The sequence below is a fragment of the Macadamia integrifolia genome, chromosome 6, assembly GCF_013358625.1.
Source record: "Macadamia integrifolia cultivar HAES 741 chromosome 6, SCU_Mint_v3, whole genome shotgun sequence".
Classification (NCBI taxonomy): Eukaryota; Viridiplantae; Streptophyta; class Magnoliopsida; order Proteales; family Proteaceae; genus Macadamia; species Macadamia integrifolia.
This window is the reverse complement of record NC_056562.1, coordinates 20,587,487-20,598,331: the sequence shown is the minus strand read 5'-3', so window position 1 is coordinate 20,598,331 and position 10,845 is coordinate 20,587,487.

Sequence of the window (10,845 nt, the reverse complement as noted above, 5' to 3'; positions counted from 1 at the left end):
CTTGTGGGCAGATTGAAGAAGGCATTGTATGGTTTGAAACAGCTCCAAGGGCATGGTACTCCAGATTGGACTCTTACTTGTGCAAGTTGGGTTTCAAGAAAGGCTTAGTGGACAGTAATCTCTACATCAGAACTGAAGAAAGCAGTCAGCTTGTGATGGTTGTGTATGTAGATGATATCATCTTTGGGGGTCACAAAGATGAGTTGTGCAAAGATTTTGCAATGAGGATGCAAGATGAGTTTGAAATGTCCATGTTGGGTGAACTATCATTCTTCTTGGGTTTGCAGATCAATCAAAAGAAAGAAGGTATCTTCATATCTCAGTCCAAATATGTGAGGGAGATGTTAAAGAGATTCACCATGGAGGATTGCAAGCCAGTTAGTACACCTATGATGACTGGGTGTAAGTTGAGCAAGGAAGATGACTCTCCATCAGTTGACCACACCTCGTATAGGTCAATGATTGGTAGCCTATTATATCTGACAACTAGTAGGCCTGACATCTTACAAGCTGTGTGCATGGTAGCCAGATTCCAAGCATGACCAAAAGAGACACATGTGGCAGCAGTGAAGAGAATTTTTAGATATCTGAAAGGGACTAGTGAGTTTGGGTTATGGTATCCGAAAGTCAAGAGCTTTAGTTTGTCAGCTTTTTCAGATGCAGATTGGGCCGGATGTGTAGATGACAGGAAGAGCACCAGTGGTGGTGCATTCTATTTGGGGAGCAGCTTGGTGGCATGGCATAGTAAGAAGCAAGAGTCAGTCTCTCTTTCAACTGCAGAGGCAGAATACATTGCAGCTACATCTTGTTGTACACAAGTGTTGTGAATGAAGCAGATGTTGAAGGATTTGAGTGTGGAGGTTGAGCAGGCAGTGCCACTATATTGTGACAATACTAGTGCAATCAATATCTCCAAGAACCCGGTGATGCATTCTAGAACGAAGCACATTGCTATCCGGTATCATTTCTTAAGAGACAAGGTGATGGAAGGTGAAGTAAGGATGGAGTTTGTTCCCACAGCAGAGCAGGTGGCCGATATCTTCACTAAACCGCTTCCTAAAGATCAGTTTGAGTTCCTCAGACAGAAATTGGGAGTGGTGATTCTTCCAAAACACTAGTAGCATTGGGAGAGGGGGAGCAAGTTGCTTGATGTTGCTACCCCCATATTGGACTCAGGGGGAGTCCATTGGTTCCACCCTTTGTACTTGTTGTCAAAGGGGGAGAGAGTTACTCATCGGAGCTTTAGAGTGTATTAGTGATGAGGTGGTTGCCAACAACTCCAAAGGGGGAGATTGTTGTTTTATGGTTGTCCTTGTTGGCAACTCGGCCACGTGGCGGTGATGACGTGGCCAGTTTGGGTGACGTGGATGAAAATGATGACATGGCAGTATCCAATATCACCGATGAGATAACAGAGCAGCTTGGTATGCATGGAGTGGTTTAATACATCATTAATAGGTGGTGCGGGTTTCTGGGTCAAAACTGGCAAAATTGGCCTATTTACGATCGAGGGCATTTTCGGAAATGAAAATGACATTTTTGGAAGATCAGTTCTTCATGAAAAAGATAGATTGTAATTTTCCTAGTCCAGTGCATTTGATTTCGTCACATTCCGATACCGTATGAAGAAGTTACGGTATTTATGGTAGTCGAGGGCAGTTTCGGCATTGAAGATGAATTTTTTAAAGGAAGTGTTCTACATGTAACAATACGACAAAAATACAATCTTTCCAACGGTTCTGATGTCATCGCATTCTGATTCCGTATGAGAAAGATACGTCATTGGAAAGGTGTAGGGGCATTTTGGTCTTTTTACATGGACGATTCAGATGATTGAGTCTTCTGAAAAGTCGTAGATCATCCAGTTACGATTCCAACGCACTTCGTTTCATCTCGATCGGATATCGTATGAAAAAGTTATAAGCGTTTCCGTAAAGTCGGTTCGAAAATCCAAACCGAAAATCCATCAGTTGCTCTCGGTGTTGGGTGGATTTTTCGGAATTTATTTTTGAAATTCGAGGGGCTTTTGTGTAATTTAAAGATTTTGAAGGTCTGAGTTGCAAGGGGTCTTTAAGCACTGAAACATATGGAGGCAGGGGCTTGATTGTAATAAAGATGAGTAAAGGGAAGTGAAATGGATGGTCAAGATTCGACCACGTAGGCTTGATGCCCATCCAAAGGCTGCTGAGATTTTGGTGTGATATGGACGAGATAGATGCTTGCGCGTGGAATTTGATTGGTTAGATGCATAATTCTTGATGCACTGGCGCTACACTATATCAAGGTATGTTATTGTGTTTCGCGCGTATATGGAAGGTATAAAAAGGATTCCGATCTTAATGATCTCATGAAATCGGATTAAAGCCATCATGGAAGATTCGGATCCAACGGTCAATATGCATTTTCACTTTTGTGAGTGGGAGACAAGTTCCCTTAAAATCCGGAAAAGCAACCAATCATAGATCGACAACACTTCTGACGATGTCAGAGCCTACGTCATGCTGACGTCATCAAGATTCAAATCTAACGGTTTGGATCTGTTGTCCGTTGGTTTAATCGGATGGCTTGGATTATAAGATCTCGTATATGAGATCTACGGTCAGATTTCGCCCCTGTTGCGCGCGCCGCCGGTGTAGCCTACGCCACCCGTACGAAGATTCCATTTCGGGCTATCTCATTGCTCCAACTTCAAAATGTCATATCTCCTTCATTTTAAGTCGGATTTGGGTGAACCAAGTTGCTGCTTCTTCGTTTTTTCAAGCCCTACACCATGGAAGCAAGAAAAATGGGTTTTGAGTGAAAGAAAGCTACGGTTTTGGTAGGAGAAGCTTCCCCCTCTTTGTTGGTCCTTGAATGAACATGCATTCTTGATGATAAATGTTCTTAGGCCATTAAATGAGGTAAAAGAGGTGGTTGAAGTGTGTTAATGGTACATTAACTCAAAGCCAAGGAAGAAGAGAAGAAAGCAAGGATGTGTTTGCTTTGAAGAGCAAGAAGCCAAGGAGAGAGAAGGTGTGAGCACCAAACTTGTCAGTACAAGTTTCCAGTCATTTCAGGCCATCGGTTGTGAGATTCTCTAACCCTGGATTTTACATTACATATATGTATGTATGTTAGGGTTAGTTGTGGATGAATGTATACATACTAGGTTAGTTGTGGATGAACTGTAAGCATGCTAGCTAGTTGTGGATGCATATGCTAGGCAGAGCTTGACTGTAGGGCATTGATATAAGCCCAATTTAATTGTATTATTTATTGTGTGCTTAGTGGGTGCTAAGCACAGGGAGTGGGTGCTCCCGTGTAGTGGGTGCTACACATTGTATCGGCACTACGAGTGCCATCTCAGCTTCGGCTTGAGAAAATTGGGTGTGGGTGCTCCCGACTGTGGGTGCAGTCAAAAGTAGTGTATTGAGTAGGTACGAAGCCTTTACAGGCACTACTCCGGGGATGTAGGCAAATTGCCGAACCTCGTAAAAATCCTGTGTTGTGGGTGTTTGTTGTTTACATTTGATATTGAAGTGCATGGAATGTGGAATGGGTGTGCATACTTGGAAGTGCCTATGAGAGGCTGAGTGTGCATACGACTGTGTGCAAACAGGGATAGGTACATCAGGTTTTTCTTGGCCAGACATCGGACAGGTTTTTAGGTATCGGAATTGAACTCACTGATTCACCCCCCCTCTCAGTGACTGCCGGGTTACAACATTTCACTCATATGGCCTAACCTCATGTGCCATAAATTTGTGACATCTGATTCAGACATAGATGATGAAGCTGCTGCAACAGACCCAGTGACTGTAGTACCCTGCAACACATACAAACTGCCAACCTTGATTCCTTTCATCAATAAGAGAACTCCCTTGCTGACCTTCATGACTCCACCTTCAGCTGTATACTTGCACCCATTTGAATCAAGAGTGCCTAAACTGATGAGATTCTTCTTCAAATCAGGGACATGCCTGACATTGGACAAGGTTCTGACAATGCCATCATACATCTTGATATTGATCGTTCCCATTCCAATAGTCTTACAAGAAGCATTATTTCCCATCAACACAACTCCACCTCGAACTGATTCGTATGTGGAGAACCATTCACGATTGGGACACATATGGTAGGAGCAACCAGAGTCAAGAATCCATTCATCCTGTGATCTAACTTTATCATCAGTCACCAAAAGCATATCAGATCCACTCTCATCTTCAGCAATACTAGCTTCTGCAGAATCATCTCTTTTCTGTTGATTTTGAGCACCACCACCTGCCTTCTGCTTATTTAAAAGCTTATAGCATTCAGATTTAATATGCCCCTTTTTCTTACAGTAATTGCAGGTTAAATTCTTGTGCTTAGATTTTGATCTAGCCTTCTTTTTGTCACCATATGAACCCCTTTCATTCGTTCTCCCTCTAGCTACCAAACCAACACCATCAGATTTATTGGTAGTTGTCAACTCATCATCAATCTTCTGCTTGCTTTGCAGATTCGTTTTGACATCCTCAATAGAGATTGTCTCTCTACCATAAATCATGGTATCCCTAAAGTGCTTATAAGATGGAGGCAGAAAACATAACAATAATAGGGCCAAATCTTCATCGTCTATTTTAACATCTATCCTTTTCAAATCAGTAACAATATAATTGAACTCAGATATATGGGATTTAATAGAAGTACCTTCGCCCATATGAAGGGTATACAGTTGTTGCTTCAATCTCAACCTATTGGTGAGGGATTTGGTGAGGTAGAGGTTCTCTAACTTCACCCATAACTCTGCAGCCGTTTTCTCTGAGAGAACTTCCTGTAGAACATCATTCGAAAGACACAACTGAATAGCTGAAAGGGCTTTATCATCCAAATTGCTCCAATCATCATCGGACATAGTTGCAGGTTTCTTCGCCTTCCCAAATAGGGTTTTCTTCAAACCCTGCTGCGTGAGAACAGCCATCATTCGAACCTGCCATAAACTGAAACTGATGTTGCCGTCAAACCTATCAATATCGTATTTCGTTGAAGCCATGGATCGAAGTAACCAAGAGCTTTGATACCAGTTTGTTAGATCAAACACCAAGAAACACGAATAAAGAGAGACAATAGATCCGTACGACACAGAGATTTAACGAGGTTCACACACCAGGGTGGTGTGCTACGTCCTCGGGCGAAGAAGAAGATGATTCACTATGCAAAAGAAGGATTACACCCTAGCAGCGGCGAGGAAGAACTCGCCCTGAAACCCTAGCTTCGTGAAAACCCTAGAATACAATGACTCTCAACAAGCAACAGTACATTATATATATATACTCCAAATAGTGGTTCGACCCATCGGGTCACGATCGATCCGGTCGAACCATACGCCCCCGCACCCCCATACGAGATCAGTGATGGGCTCCGGGCTTGGGCCTATCGGCCCAAGCCCTCTGCTTCCATCACAGATCTCAAAAAAATTCTCATTCGGATCGCCACCAAAATATGTCGAATCGGGTCAATCTTCAAAACGGGTCAAGAATTCGAGACAAACTTAACAACTTCACTAAGAGAGAGAGAAGAGTTTCTTTCTATTTCCCCTCATGAGTGTTGTATCTTGGTTATTGATATTCTTACTTCCATCATGTGAGTCATGTAGCAGTGATGACAATCTTGATGGGTGGGGTAGTGTGGTTATAAAGAGAGTAATTTGTGTCTCTATTGTGTGTGAGCAAAGTCCCTTAGGTAGTTCTTTATAATGTAATAGTAAACTAATGATAATAGAGTAAAGACCAAGTGAACCACATCTTCAATGTTTGAAAAATGATACATTGACCCATATTAAGGCAATTTACGTGTGGGCTCCTAAACATTGAGGCTATAACTGAAAGGGCTTAATTTTTTTTATATTTTATTTTTGGTAAATACATAAAAGTGTCCATGCTATTCAAAGTATTAATTGGGATTTTGGAACAAACACCCCCCAAAAGTTTTTTTTTTTTTGGGTCATTTCATGTGGAGGGCCCATAAGCAACCAAGAGGGCTCCAGGGGTAGTGTCCCAGCTCCAAGAGAAGAGGGCAGCCAAGGGAAGAGAGGGAGAAGGGGGGAATTATAGGATGCTATGTATCCTGGTGTGAGAGATATAACAAGCGATATCTCACGACGATTTAGGCCAGCGCTTTAGGTAACTAGCAGCAACCATACCGCGGGGAGGTGCATCCCCATAGAAAAAAAATATATAATACAATACATGAGGTGCCCTACAATTGAAACACCCAGTGCTCAATCAGAAAAAAAAAAAGAGAATCATGTTCTTCTGCTTTGGTTTGAAAGCATATAAGTGGAAAAACCAGTATAAAAACTAAAGCAAAAGCTAGCTCTTTTCGGATTGGTGCTTGGTTCGTTTGAGAAACTATGCCTATCATTGTTAGCCGAGCCAATTCATTTATTTAAGAGATACATAAAAATCAATATGAGGGAAAATGTTGGATATGCTACTGATATACAAAAGTTAGCATCCATTACGTCTATTTTTTTTTTTTTTTTTTTTTTTTTTTTTTTTTTTTATCATCATAGCTATAACAATCATGGACAATGTAAACACAAGAAGCATTGAGAGAGAAGATGCAGTGATGCAGTGAATGACCCATTAGGGGATAGCGATTGATACATGATTTTTACTTTAAAAAGGAAATTAAAAGCTAAGGATACTACAAAGATGGATACTTAATGTTATGGTAAAATATACCATCAAAGGCATACCGAACGAGCCGAGTGGGTGGTAGGCCCAAGAGCCCAGAAAGTACTAACACGGGCCCAGATGAACGGCCCAAGCCTATCAGTCCATCCATCCAATCTGAGGCCCACGCCCAGGTTAGAAGGAAACCAATCGACCGACTTTACAAGGGAACTTTGACTGCCTCATGACAGAGCAAGTGTGTGGATATTCTGCCACGTGGTTATCAGAATCACCGAATAAGCTTAACGACAATAGTCCCTTAGCCAAAGTTTAAGCTCAACGCCTCACCAGCTGAACGGTAAGTGGCACGAGCAGCTCTTTGCTGTGGATAAGAAGTTCGGTAATTAGATCGCCCGACTCAGGATGCTCGGCCCAGGATTCCAACGAGTTTCCTCACTAAGACACGCCTAAAGGATCTCACCAAGTCTAGCAAGTGGGTAATAAGATACAAATCAATCCAAGTATGAAAAGGATTCTCGACAAATATCGAACCTTCCCTAGAAGACTCCTTATCCCCTAGGATATGGCCATTACATGGAGTTCTCATAGCCGGTATGTTCTCTATATTCACTTTTCTATTACAACTCTTGCTATATTCGTACTTCTGCTAACATTAGAAAGCTATCAAAGTAGGACTCTTACCCTATGGTTGCCTTTTTCAGCTATAAATACCCAAGTAAAAACCCCTTTCTAAAGGGGAGAAAAAACTTTTTCCACTCTTCTTGGAATAATTTGTTTGTAAATAGATCTGACTTAAGTATCGGAGAATCCCCGGTCGAATCAGCCCAATGCTCACTCCCTTGTGTTTTCTTCTTTGCGTAGGTTTCACAATAGCTTAGGGCGATTTCTTGCTACAACATATAAAGTGGGAGAGTAATCAATATTGAGAGAGCATAAGATTCAGTGCTGCAGTAAATGACATGTAATTGGACATATTTTTTACTTCAAAAAAATAAATAAAAATCCAAGGATGGACACCTAACTCCTTGAGTTTTCATCCTTGGTCGTTTGACAAAATCAGGAATTGTGGCAAATGTGAGCAAGAGAGAGGGGTTGGTGTTGTAGTTGAATCAGGATCTGATCCCAAAGTGGGGATGGTGAGAGATGTCACATTCTCTCTCACCATCCATCCCAGTGTTGAGGCATGAGTTAGAGGTATGACAATGTTGTTCCCACCCTCCAGACCCTAGTTAGCAATTCGGTCGAATAATTCGTGACGAATCGAATTTTTCCGAATTAAATGAAAAATTTTGACCGAATCCGAATAAAAAATAAAAATTGGTAAAATTCATGGTTCTTTCAAAAGTGAATATAAGCCGCGAATAGATCGTGACGAACCGGATTAAACCGAATTATTCGGTTACCATTAACCCACTTTAAAAAAAAACATAAAAAACCAAAACCGAACGGTCTTAACTCTTACCCTCTCTGAAAAGTGAAAACCACACCCCTCCCATTTCTTACGGTCTTTGCAGACAAACTCTGCACCTCACCGCTCATCGATCGCCGCCTCGCCGCCTCACTACGACGCTGCCTCGTCGCTCGCCGCCTCCTCAGTCCTACCTCGCCTCCCGCCTCTTGACTTGAGAGTTGAGAGTGGAAACATAGGTGTTCCTTTTGATGAGGACGCATAAGTCAGAGTCTCAGAGACACTACAGAAGCTAATGATAAAACTAATGAGTCAGTAATCAAGGTCCTATATATTCTGAGAAACCTGATAGAGGTGGAGATCCTCTTATTATGCCAGTTGAACTTACATCTGTGCAGGATTCTCCTGGTGGTAGAAGGGTTTCCTAAGCCCTGTGGATCCTGCCTCGTGGCCCTCGCCGCTCGCCGCCTCCTGCGGTCCTGCACTCCTGAGTCCTACCTCGCCGGCTTGCCCTCTCAGAAAAAACTAACACATCTCAGGCTTCTCAGCTTGTAGATCCATCTCATGGTTTTGGCCTTTTGGTTTCCACTTTTCACTTACCGTTATAGCATCTTTTGTTTCTGTGGACTCTTGCTGTCTTGCAGCTACGGGCTACCGGCGACCTCACTCCTTCAGTCCTTCCGAGCTCCGAACTTTCGATCCACTTCTTTCATGCGAACTATTGCGGCTACTGGTTAGTAATCATCCTCCTGAACAGTGGCAGTCAAATCCAAAATAATTTGATTGTTTAAAGGAGAAAACAGTAAGTATTGGATGTTGTCAAACAATTTGCATTTTATAAACTCCTATGACAAATCGCCATAGATCATCTGTCATAGGAGTTTTTCTCTGATTGTATTTGTATCTAACTGCCCTCTCTGTGTTAAATTTGCATTTGATTGTTGTTCTGTTCTGTAACTATAGTTCTGTACTTCTGTTTCATAGGTTTGGATTTTTTTTTTAATTGAATGAAATTTGTGAACTAAACTATGTTGCACAGCACAGTAACCGAATGAGTTTCTGTTAGTATGTTCTACTCATAATGCAAAAATCTTGGTATTCTTGGTATGTTTTCTTTGTAATTATTAATATGATTTATTTGTTTGCTCATGTGAAATGATTTTTATGTTGTTTTTTTTTATGTTTCAACTTTCAACAAATAGAAAAAATGGGGAGACAAAAAGATAAGTTTTGGCAACATGCTGAGCCACTTGATAGTTCACATTTCAAATGCAAATTTTGTGAAAAACAAGTTTATGGAGGGGTCACTCGCCTCAAGTATCATTTAGCTAAGGTTAATGGTCATGATGTTGCACCTTGTGAGAAAGTATCTGATGATGTCCAAGCAGAAGCTCTTCTTGCTATTAATTATGAGTCAAGTAGTAAAAAGCGTAAGAGTTGTACTAGTGATGAGAGTATAGTTGGTTCATCTACTTTGACTCCTTTAACTATAACTAGTCAAAGGCAGTCTACAATGGAGGAAATGATTCCTAAGATGGACAAACCAACTTAGGAGATATGTTTGCATGACTTATTTATTAAAAATAACATTTCTTTCAATGTTGTTCAATCGGATGTTTTTGTCAAGTTTGTGAAGTACACAGCCTGTTATGGTCCTAGTGTTCCTATTCCAAGTTATGGAACCTTTCATGGAAGAATAATCTCTGAAACAAGAAAAGACCTTGAAAAATATGTTGAAGAAGTAAACTTTTTTTGGAAACAAACTGGTTGCACAATTATGTCTGATACATGGACTGATTTGAAGAAGTGGCCTTTTCTTAATGTGATTGCTTATTCCCCGGGTGGTGCTCTCTTTTTGAGGTCAGAGGAGTGTTCTCATGTTAGATTGACTGGTCCTTATATATTTGACATTCTTGATAGAGAGATTCAAAGTGTTGGCCAAAATTTAGTGGTTCAGATAATTTCAGACAATGCATCCAATTATTCCAGTGCACTTGATATACTTATTGGAAAGTATCGTTGGTCGTTTAAGACTTGATGTGCAGCCCATGGTATCAATATAATGTTGAAAGACATCTATGAAAAGGTTTTTTGTGTTCAAGAAATTTTTGATGAGGCAAAAAGAATTATTGACTACTTGTACAAGTCAATAATTGTCTTACAATTGATGAGGAGTTTCACAAACAAGGACCTAAAATATCCTTGCAAAACTAGATTTGCTTCAAACTTTTTAATGCTTCAGTCAATTGTTGAAGTGGAAGAGAAGCTTAGACTCCTTGTTGCATCAGCTGAGTGGAGGAGTCTAAGAAATTCTAGATCTGTTGAAGCAGATAGAGTAGTGTACACTATTCAAAGGGAGTCGTTTTGGAATGATTCAAAAGAGATTTTGAGATTTATGGAACCAATCATTCGAGTTCTTCATTTGGTTGATGGTGATGGGGCTACATCAGGATACTTGTATAAAGCAATGAAAAGAGCCAGAGAGGTATTGGAAAGGCTTTATGAGGTTGACCATCGATATAACCAAATTTTGGATATCTTTGATAAGAGAAGAGATGAAAACATTTTAAGTACCATTCACTATGCAGCTGCTATTTTCAACCCTACTTATTTTTTGAGTGAAAGATTCAAAAAGATTCCTCAATTGAAAGAAGCAACAGATTTCATTGGTGAGATATTGGCTCTACAAGATGAGAGGAGAGAATATTATGGACAATTGGCAGTATACCACATGAAGTCTAGCACTGTTTTTACTCCTAGTGCCAAGACGCTGATGGA